Here is an 11,782-nt window from a genome sequence, read left to right as displayed (position 1 = left end):
ACTGCCTTCCTTAAATGTGCTGGAATCCTACCTTGTGTAAGGAGGCATTGGCATTCACCCACTCAGCCGGTCCCCGTGGGCCCATTTGATGAGGCAGGAAGGGCAAGGATCTGGCACACACATGTTTACATCCTCTAAAGAATACCGCCTACAAAGACTAAAGAATACCATCTACAAAGTAGGCTGCAAGAGTTGTGCTTTGTGAGCACATTCCAGGAGAAACAGGTAAAGGTGCCTTTGACGAGGTGTCTTATACAGCTTCGACTCAACAAAGCCGGATGTTGGCAGAATGCCAAACTAGAACCTGACAATGCGGGGGGGGGGGGTTGGCGGCAGCGAGGAAGGACATAATAAGGTCCAGCCATTCAGAAATATTACGCTGCATGTAAATGAAAGAAGAATGGACTCCCAAAGGATCGAGATAGAAAAGCAAAAGAGCTTGCCACGCTGAAAGCAGCTACTCACAGCCGTCTGGCTGAGAGCGGGAGATTAAAAAAAACTAATGAAAGAAAACAAGCTAATTAGATGCAGAATGGAAGATCTTAATGAGCAGCATAGGCAGGTAGTTGCTGGTTACCAAAGACAACCGCAAGCAGGGTGGTTGGGTGGGGGTTAAAGCGTTGACCTTCAATCCCATGGCGAAATCCAAAAGCCCAAGACGCACCTCATTAATAGCGGACAAAGTCTCTGATGAAATCATATCCTATAGCCACCTTCCCCCCACCTCCCGACTAATGAAGGCTGTTCCCATTTCTAATAGAGCAATGGTGTTTTCAGGTTAAAAAAAACAGCAAGAAAATCCCATAACGGTTCAAGTGAACAACTGAGGTTTGAGTTGACATCAAATGCAAACATCTATGAGGTAAAAGTGCCATCTTGTGGCTGCTTCATAAAGAGCAATTTCGAACATATTTCCCTGTCTGTTTCATCTGTGTCATTTTTTTATACGCTTATGAAGCTGTCCTCCACAGGGCCAGCACCACGACTTGAAACCCTTGGGCAAATGCTAATGGATTCCGGCAGGGCGCACCATGGTTAATGCTGAGCTGGGTCTGGGCCTCTGTTTCATGTTTCTGCTGTGAGGGGAATTGGAAGAATAGCTCTGTGGGCTACACCAGGCGCATGGTCCCAGTGCTCCTGTCAAGGATCTCGTTGGCGCATGCCTGCTGTTGCTATGGCTGAAAGCAGACCAGCCACAGCTCTGACAGGAGTGCTGGGTCTGTAAGACTGGACATGCAACTGCCACTTTTATTTCTCCCATAATGCAGTGCCCTGCAATACACATCCCATTCACTGTGGGGGAATTAAAATGGCTGCACTAGTAAGCCCAACTGCATGGGCTTCGACAGCATTCCTGCCAATCCCCACTGGGCCAATTACCAACTGCCCGGTAAACCTGTTGTGGGGAGCAGTGAGAATACTGGAATGAGCCTGGCTTTTATTTGCTTTTATTTATACACTACTTACCGGCAACAGTGGGTGGCATTCAGTAAAGGTTTACTCAGAGTAGCCCCACTGAGATTAATGGACCTTACTTAGCTGTGTTCATTAATTTCAGTGGATCTTCTCCAATTAAAACTTAGCTGAATACCCCCCAATACCTTTAAGTGGTTTACAAAAAACAATATAAAATATTCACAAGGAAATACGAATAAATTCAAACATTAAAACCAATAATAAAATTATCACAATATAGATAAAAGCAACAATTTTAGATACAAATATACATAATAAGGTAGGGATGCCATACGTCTGGATTTCCCCAGACACACCTGGGAATCGGGCTGCCAAAACGGCATCTGGGCGGATTTTCACTGAATCAGCAAAATGGCCGGCTTTTCCCAGCCATATGGCAAGTAGGGTGATTTTTAAAAACAAATGCTAAAAAAAATCCAAAAAGCCCCCCAATTATTATTTTTTTGGGGGGTGGGAAGATGTTCAACAACTTTCACCAAAAATAAAAGCTCAACAACTTTGTCCGGATTTTCACTTTTGGGAATATGGCAACCCTCCAATAAGGTGGAATGTCTGGATAGTCTTGCATCAAAAATAGGACAGCAAAAGTGCCTGCCTAATGTTAATTATTTGAACTAGAGAAGTCATGCCATGGATTTGTCTTGTCCAGTATTGTTTACGTTGACTGGCTATAGCTCTCCAGGGCCTCAATCCTGGTCCTGCTACTGGAGGCCCTTTAACTGGTTACACCAGGATTTTACCAAGACCCTGAAGCAAGAGACCTGTGGTCTGTAGCTGAACATGTTTCCCTGTCAGTAGCAGTGGGACAATATAAGTGGACTCTAAATAATACTACTATTAATTCTGGCCTTGGTCCATGCATACATGTATCTCCCTAGACTAGCTAGTCAGCTCATGACTTTGGAAGAGCCAGTCATCTGTTGAAGGAATGAGGAACCCCAAATCCATCTGCCTATTTCATCTATTGATAGGAGAGGATGTGGACTATTTCCCCGAAACAGCTGACTAGTACTGACAAAGCTGGCTGCACCCATCATCTGTCGGGCACTATCCACACTATGCCAGTTCAGTGCCCAGTCCCAGGATCTTCATAGTCAGCCCAATCATTCAAAAGGTCATGGAAGCTCACTTCAGAAAACAGCTTTTGGGTCTGAACACAGGAGAAAAGGAAGAGAACAAGGAACTGGGCAAGGGCCATAGCTCAGTGGTAAAACATCTCAACCCCGAGCATCTTGAAGTAAGGCTGAGAGACCGCCGCTTGAAAAACTGGGTAGCTGCTGCCAGTCAGTGCAGACAATACTGAGAAAGATGAACCAATGGACTGGTGCATAAGGCAACTCCCTAAGATGTGTAGAGTTGTACACAGCAAAGTGTGCAGAATTGAACTGGTTTATTATTAGTATTAGTATTATCTGTAAAACTAATAAATATAACACATGCATTTTATTCAATGTACTGCATTAGAGCACAGTCCTTTCTGTGGATCCTGCTTGATCTTGTCAACTTCCTCTTGTAAGACACAGACCTATTTCTCTCAGAGCAACTCAGAAAACTCCCTTGAGCCCAATAGCACCACATGCGTTCATGCTGAGTAACAGCTTCTCAAAGCAAATGGCAACAAGGGATGCCGAGTGTAAATAATGAGTAAAGCAAGAGCAACCAAGACAGAGAGCCCTGTCTCAAGATGCGTACGGTATGGCGAAGCCTCTTGGTCCAGAGATATTGGTGCCCCCATTATAACACAGCAGGGCAATACCATTATAGCTTAAGACCTTTAGTGGCTTGCAGAAGAAACTACCGGCAAGTAGGATCCTAGTGGGACCTTTAGTATTATTAGTCTAGGCATTTCTTACATTAAGGCTGTCGCTGCTGTGGCAGAGCTCAGTTACAAGCCTTAATGGTTTGTGTCGTGATGCCTTCTTTAGTGTCACCACAGCAGCGTCCTTTGCAAGATTTGTTTATTTTGCATTATTTCCTTGTTCCAGCTTTATTCTTCAATGCAATGACTAGGCTGTTCACTGCAATGATGGGAAGAATTGGACTCCCTAAGCCTGTGAAACCTAGAGCTGAGACAACACACATAAAGAGAGTTTTCTCAGGTGACAAAAAGCCTCCCCCAACTCTCTCTCTCTCTCTCTCTCTGTGTGTGTGTGTGTGTGTGTGTGTGTGTGTGTGTGGAGAGAGAGAGAGAGAGAGAGAGAGAGAGAGAGAGAGAGAGAGAGAGAGAGAGAGAGAGAGAGAGACTTTGGGCAGTTTCAGAGGGGATCATGAACACAGTTGTGATGTTTTGCCTGACGTACATAAATTATTTCAATGTTCAGACAAAGAGCTGGCCACAACAGTAGCCATACTTTCCCTCTTTTCCCTGCAATAAATTCAGGAAGCATTGCCCTCACTTGGAATTAACTGCATTGGCCTTGAGAGATGCAACAATACTGAATCTGATGCTCTGTTTTGCATCCTGAACATGATCTCTGATTGGCTGGGATCATTTGCAAGTAAGTAGTCTCAGTAGAAGAAACATGGCACAAGCAAACAACATACAATCACACACACACACACACACACACACACACGTCTTTCAGGAAAGCCTTTATTTTCAGGGGTGGAGGGTGTTTGTGTGCAAATATTTGGCAAAGTTATAGGAAGGCCCTAGCCATTTGTCTGTGCACACTGCCTTGTTCATAATTTTAGCAATAGTGCCAATCACCTGTTTTGTTACATGCAGGAAGAAAGGGGCTGCATTTCGTCTTGTTATTGTCCCCGCCTGGGACACGGGTGGCGCTGTAGTCTAAACCGCAGAGCCTAGGGCTTGCTGATCTGAAGGTCAGCGGTTTGAATCCCTGTGACGGGGTGAGCTCCCGTTGCTCTGTCCCAGCTCCTGCCAACCTAGCAGTTCGGAAGCACCTAAAAGTGCAAGTAGATAAATAGGTACCACTCCGGCGGGAAGGTAAACGGCGTTTCTGTGTGCTGATCTGGTTCGCCAGAAGCAGCTTAGTCATGCTGGCCACATGACCCGGAAAAATTGTCTGTGGACAAACACCGGCTCCCTTGGCCTATAGAGTGAGATGAGTGCGCAACCCCAGAGTCATCTGCGACTGGACCGAACAGTCAGGGGTACCTTTACCTTTATTGTTGTCCCAGCTACCCAAATAAGTGATTGGTGGTGCCATTACCAATAACTGACTAAGGGGGCAATCCCTTGGCAAGATCCACTGGAATCAGCAGCTTAGAATTCAGAGGATCTGTGGCCCAGCCAGCTGCGTCTTGTCTCAGCTGGGCTCAGTTGGAGTAAAGTCCCTCAGTTGAGATGTCGGCATAACTTGCTCACCCTACTGAGCTGAAGTGTAAGTTCCTGCAAAAAGGAGGGGGGCATTCTGGGGTTTTGGTGAGCCAGGACCAGAGAGTAGGGACTTAGGCTGGATCATAAGCCTGCTCAGCTTGGTCAAGTAACCTGGCAACCCAGCACAGGACACTATTGTGGATAGAGCAGCAACAGCAGCCCAGGCTTTGGATTGGGTGCAACTTTACCACAGCACAGCTGACACCAGCTTTCTTTGCACCAGCTTTTTACGCATAGGGTTGCTGCCTCAGAGTGCATGCGTGTAGCTCTAGCTCTCTGCTCACGGATGGATGGAGTGCTGGGTATTCCCTGACCATGTGTTCACACTCTATTCCGCAGATGAAAATGTGTGTAGCTGAATTATACTCATTAAAAAGAAAACTCATCACATGTCCATCCAACCAGGTCTGCGGCCTTTTAGGACCTGGCACTTTTCCAGGTATGTACACAATTATTATTATTATTATTATTATTATTATTATTATTATTATTATTATTTAAAAAAACAGAAATACATTGGAAAATTCTCTCTGCAAGGGATATCAAAACAAGGACAAGTTAGATCCTAGCAACCCACTTCACAGTTACATAGCACATCCCAAATGTTTTATTTTACATTTTTAAAAAATAGTTCACCTTTTTGGTGCAGTTCACATACATTATTGCCGTAATCTTTATAGAAGCCCTAATAATAATAATAATAATAATAATAATAATAATAATAATAATAATATCATCAACATACAGGTACATTTATTTTCTCTGAGTTTAGCACTGGGGAATTGTGGGGAGAGATTCTTTAGCTGATATTAATAGCGGTTCTTTGTGAATTGTCTTGATTTTCTCAGCATGTTTTATTTATAAGATTATGAGGCGGTCCTTATTTTTTTCATTCTTTTTTTTAAAGAGGAATTGCAGCATCTATTATAGTAGCTGTTTCAATTTGTTTTGTTCGCCAGAATTATAAGTGGCCAATTGTAATCTATTTGTTTTATCTGTTATAATAGATTTATCATCCCAATACGAAGTGTAATCATTACCATTCCAAACAACTGGTTCAGGATTATATATTTGTACAAAAGGGGAGCCGCTTCCTAATGCATACGAAGTTAGTGGGGAATTCCTTTTTGCAACCAGATAGTGCTGGGCAAAATATTTCACATTGCTTAAGACAGGGTAGCCTATGTAACATGCTCGTTTCTAGGTTTTCTTTGCATTTATTTATTTTTTACAAGGGGCAGTTGTCTTATACAAGCATTCACCTGAATATGTGAGGGATGCAGTGTGCACACAAGCTTCTCACACATCATCCACACAAATGCAGGCTCTGCTTTAGAACTTTGCACATTCGTCGTCAAAATTTGAAGGCTGCTTAAAAATTGTTATTATTATTTAGCTGGGAATGTTGAAGAAGAAGAGGAGGAGGAGGAGGAGGAGGAGGAGTAGTTTGGATTTGATATCCCGCTTTATCTCTACCCGAAGGAGTCTGAAAGCAGCTAACATTCTCCTTTCCCTTCCTCCCCCACAACAAACACTCTATGAGGTGAGTGGGGCTGAGAGACTTCAAAGAAGTGTGACTAGCCCAAGGTCACCCAGCAGCTGCATGTGGAGGAGCAGGGAAGTGAACCTGGTTCCCCAGATTGCGTGTCTACTGCTCTTAACCACTACACCACACTGGCTCCATAGGAAGCTTCCCTATGACTGGGAAATAAAAGTTCTTGATCATGGGGAAGTGTCCACCCTCTTCTGCCTTTTTTACTGAACATGTAAAGGGCTGAAGAGGTGCTCTCACACGTGAGACAAAAAGCCACACTTGGGGATATTGAGGGTGGGACTTGTGTGCCTCTCTAGGCTTTAAATCATCACATGCTCTGAATAGGACTTAAGCCAGTGGCTTTTGTTATATATTTTTGATAGTTATTGTTGGCAATTTCAGCAGGCTTGAGCACCAATGCTCAAACCTAGCTGTCACGGCCCTATGCATGTCTACTCGGAAGTAAGTGCTACACTCACAAAATTGTGCACAGGATCAAAGCAGCGGTGTTTTCAGTTGGCTTGCTGCCTGTTAGCCACTTACTCCATTGATTAGACTACTTCCACAGTTCCTCCATTAACGGCCATCTGGGTATTCCTCATGCTTTCGATTTTCATGTTTCAATTCTTTCAGCTGGCCAGAATGATTTTTCACTGAAGGGTTTTTCTTTGGGGTGTGTGGGGGTGGGGTGGACTAGTGTTGTCGAGCTGAAGTTCACTGTTTGAATACTCCACTCCAAATTGTCAGGGACTTGTAAATCTGACTTTGGGGGGGGGGACATTAACCATGTTGGGTGTGGAGGCAACCCATGTGAAGGCATTGATGGCTCTCAAATGTTACACCCACCAGTGCTCAATGGCTACTTCTGTAATTTTACCCCCAACCTCTCCAAATTTACCACTTATGAATAGGGTCGACCTATTTTATTTCAGCTCTACGGTGCTGCTTGGAGAACCATAACGTCCTCTGTTACATCACAAGTTTCTATGCCTAATGTTTGCAGAATCCATGTATCCATGCACTAATCCCCCATCTCTTTCAGATCTTTAGTTTTTCCACTGAGATATTTGAATGGTGCATCCTGAACTTTGTCAGAAATCTGCAGGTTAATCCATCAAGCTTGTTCAAATAAGCATTAGACCACTTAACGGTACCCATGGAGTAAGTCAGAGCTGGTTCTGCCCAGGTATTAATTGCATTTATTTTATTCTTAGCTGTAAGCTTTGTTTCCGGTATTTTGGGGGGGGGGGTCCCTTGTAGAGATTCTGGTAAGAGGATTTAAACTTGAGTGATCTATTTAGTAGTTCTCACTGATCGCCAGGTACTTGCAGGTGAGTGGACAGTGATGTGTAGGTAACAAATTAGTGGTTACAATGTGTTCCTGTTGATGAGGATCTTCCTTTTTTAAATTTTAATTCTGTGAAATATATTTTCAAGGTCAAAAGTCATTTTTATATCTTCACTGAAAATGGTTCGAGTTGTTACGAAGCTATTAAGTCTACGTGGAGACTTAGCAAATATTTATGCATCATTCATATATTAAAAATTCACAGTTCTAACTCTTCCTGTGCTTTTCTAAAGTCAGGACTAGGTCCATTTAATGGAGCTGAAACTCTAAGGTGCATCATGATTTGTTCAACTTCAAAGGAGTTCTCCTGCATCAACATATAGGATGACTGGTTGTGGTTCCTCAGCAGCAAGAAAAAAGTCATTCTCCACATGCTGGCTCTTATTTATTTATTTATTATAATACTTAGTGTTGTGTATTAAAGTAATAGCACAGCCAAGTATGTATTGTAATATAATATACAGTATAGAGTTTATTGTATTGTATTGCAGAGTTTATTTGAATGCATAAGTTCCAGCGGGAACGTATATCATTCGCTGGTTCAGAGTGCAGGATTTGGATCCGCTGCTGGATTGGTTTACGCTGGAGGGAATCCTTGCCATTGGTTCCCGCCAAAATGTATCTTTTCCCTGCTAGTCTCTGTAACTATATAAACCCCAGTTTTCCCCATTCCCTGAGTTCTGGCTCTTACTTGTTCTTTGAAGTAAAGAGATGTTGTACCAGATCCTCGCCTCCTGCTTCTTATTTGCACTGAGCTGAAATCACTGAAGACCCACTACACAACATGCTGGCGACGAGGATGGGATCCGGCTTGCCGTGAATGGATGTCAGAGGTCGGCATCCGGAATCAGAAGAAGAGGAGGAAGAAGTCATAGACGCTCCTGAGTACACCATGGCAGGAAGTAAAATCATTGAGCCATTTAATTCGGGAACTGCAGAAGCCTGGGATTCATATCTCCAACGTTTTGGTTTCGCTGCTACAGCGCAAGGAATCACCAATGACGACAGGAAAAAGGCAGTCTTCCTGAGTTGCTGTGGGGCTGAGGTTTTCGAGTTGGCCCGAAGCTTGGTGGCTCCTCTCACGCTAGAAACAGCGACGCTGAAGCAGATCACGGACCAGCTCACGAGGCACCTTGCCCCAGCAGCAACCATGACAACACGCCGCATCAAGTTCCATAAAAGGAGGCAGAAGGATGGTGAATCGGTCTCCAGATTCCTTGCAGAGCTGAAGGTCCTGGCGAGGCACTGTAATTTTGTGGCCCTTGAGGAAGCGCTGCTTGACCAGTGCATTGGAGGTCTGAGCAGCAGTAAATCCCAACGTCGGATCGCCGCAAGGGAAGAGGTGGATCTAGCAACGGCTGTGCGCGAGGCTATAGCCACTGAGACCACAGAGGGGGAGAAACAAAAAAAAAACCACAACAAAGTGCCAAGCCAGCAGCAGAGGCAGCTCATGCTTTGAGCAGTCAGGAGTCCAGCCCGTCCCAGAGTCCATCCTGTGGAGTTGGATCCCTGAGGCTTGGTTCATCTGGTAAAAAAGGGAAAAAGCTAGAATGCCCTGGTTGCGGTGGGGCGCATGAACGCCGGAACTGCCGATTCCGGAACGCCACGTGCCGAGCATGCAATAAAATGGCCCACATCGCTCGGGTATGCAGGTCAGCTACCGGAGGAACATCGGAATCCCCGCGACCATTCCGGCGACAGGCAAGTGCATCAACACACGTGTTGGACGACTGCAACTACCTCACCGAGATAGAGGGCAAGACCGTCCAGTTCCCTGCTCAGGGGAAAGCATCAATCCGGGTCAGCATCGAGGGCCATCCTTGCCAGATGGAGGTAGATTCTGGTTCGGGGTTTACGATGAGCTGAAATCACTGAAGACCCACTACACAACACTTAGTTTGGAGGAAATGCCATGGTAAGCAACCAAGGGCCAGTCAACAGGTAATGTTGAAAAAAAACCTCTTCCTGTACTGTACTACTTCATTTTGCAAGTGGGAGATTACATATTCAAAAAACTCCCCACAGGAAAAGGACACCAAAAACCTCTGCAGATATGTCAAAGAGAGAGGCGACAGCAAAACCAGAGCTATTTCTGGCATTTAATTTTCTATATGTACATGCGTGAGAGGGTACTTTTAAAATATATTATTCAATGAACATTTAGTCGTGTATTTCACCCTCCAGATTCTAAACTGGTGCATCCCATAAAGAGTTTTACCACCTCACCTGCTGTTTATGTGAAGTAGGCCTCAACCCTGTCTAGATTTCCCCTCCCTGCCACAACAATGACAAAATTGTTTTGTGGTTCAGATCCACTCAAATTCCCTTTCCCCCTATGCCAGCCCCCCATCAGAAAGCCTACTTGGTGTGTTACGGTGCCCAGCAATTGGCTGGCTTGTCACAAAGGGCACGGCTTGTAATTCAAGTCTAATCTCCAGGAGTCCTTTTCTTTTGAGCAAAAGCTGCTGCTGTTATTGATTTTATTGCCGTGCTTTTCTACACGGCTGGAGCCTGCCGTCTGAGCAGTTCGGCGCTTGTACATAACACACTTGCATTCCGACATCCCATACCAAGCTTGATCCAAAAGCTCATTGAAGTTAATAAAACTTCTCACATTGATTTCAAGGGGCTTTGGATCATAAGCAATCTCAGCTGGTTTCCCAGAGTCCCTGGAACAACGCAGCTAGTCTATGCGTGACAGCAGAAAGTCTTTATTCCTTCAACAGGTCAAGCATTCCATTTTATATAATACAATATCAACAGGGGGAATCGCAGATAAAGGAGCATGTGGCGCAACTATCGTCTTTTAGGCAGAAAGGCAACTCAGGGAGGGGTAGAGACTTCCTTTCTTTCTACCTTCCCTGAGTCCTTCCCCACACCCAGCTCACTTTATGTGAGGCTCCTATGAACACTACCACAATTGTCACCTTCTGAGAGTCGTAGAGCCGGGGAGGGGGGGGGTGTTATGAAAGTTACCGTTGACGAGACAGGTTCAAAGCGAGAAGTCTTGGCTGCTGTAAACTCTCTTGCGCTTTCATAGCCATCCTAATAGCAATTAAAAAGAAATGCTGTCAATTCTTTTTCATTTATAATACATTATGTTAAGTGGGGAGAATGCTATTACCCTCAGGTCTTGCTTACGAGCTACCGATAGGCATCTGGTGTCAGCGTACTGTAAGCGGTTCCTGGTTGCCCAGGAAATTATAAAGACAAGGACAAATTTCTTACAGTCCTTTTTTATTTCAAACTTTACAAAAAGAGGCTATAGAAATCACCCTCTTGGATAATGGCGTTGTCCTGAGGGAATCTCCACCCTCTGTCTCTCACACTTCCCAATTCGTCATCATCATCACCTCCTCTATGGGAGCCACTAAGTGCCCTCTGTCTTTGAGCTCTTTGCTCTCCTACTCGCCAGGTTCTGGGAGATGGTGGGTCTGTAATGCTTTCTAGTGACAACGTGTCAGCCAGCTGCTGCTCTGGTTCTGCCTGCTCCTCCTCTCCCATTCTTTCCCAACTTTCCCCCTCATCTGCCTCTGAACTGTGACCTCCCGCAAACCACTGTTGTAAATCTATACTGTCTTCCTCCTCCTGTGAGGTAGGTGGGGCTGAGAGACTAGCCCAAGGTCACCCAGCAGCTGCATGTGGAGGAGCGGAGATGCGAACCCGGTTCCCCAGATTACAAGTCTACCACTCTTAACCACTACACCACACTGGCTAACAAGATTCTGAGTTAGATGGGCCTTTGGTCTGATCCAGCAGGCCTCTTCTATACCCTCCAATATTTCTCCATCCTATATAGGGACATCCTATTCCATAATATTAGTAATATTAATAATTCTAATTATACACCGACCATTTTGACTGGGTTGCCCCAACCACTCTGGACAGCTTCCAGCATATATAAAAACATTAAACATTTAGAAAAAAAACCTTCCCTTTACAGAGCTACTTTCAGCTGTCCTCTAAAGGTTTTATAGTTACTTATCTCCTTGTCTCGGGGCAGCATAACTCCACACCCTCCAACATTTCTCTGATGAAAATAGAGACATGCTAAAGAAAAGTGGGACATTCCAGGATCAAA

At 44.6% G+C, this 11,782-nt stretch overlaps 1 long non-coding RNA gene across 1 annotated transcript in view; it reads right to left on the bottom strand.

Moving 5' to 3' along the window:
• LOC148685749 (uncharacterized) overlaps positions 1-901 on the bottom strand; it is a 9,977-nt gene extending 9,076 nt beyond the window's left edge. Inside the window, exon 1 of the long non-coding RNA XR_015949887.1 lies at positions 32-901. This is a non-coding gene — a long non-coding RNA (uncharacterized LOC148685749). The remainder of the gene's footprint in view (positions 1-31) is intronic.
• Positions 902-11,782: the final 10,881 nt, after the last annotated feature.

The sequence above is a fragment of the Zootoca vivipara genome, chromosome 5 (genome assembly GCF_965207765.1).
Source record: "Zootoca vivipara chromosome 5, rZooViv2.hap1.1, whole genome shotgun sequence".
In the NCBI taxonomy this organism is placed as follows: Eukaryota; Metazoa; Chordata; class Lepidosauria; order Squamata; family Lacertidae; genus Zootoca; species Zootoca vivipara.
The sequence above is the reverse complement of the archived record's forward strand: the minus strand, read 5'-3'. Positions and strand labels throughout refer to the sequence as shown.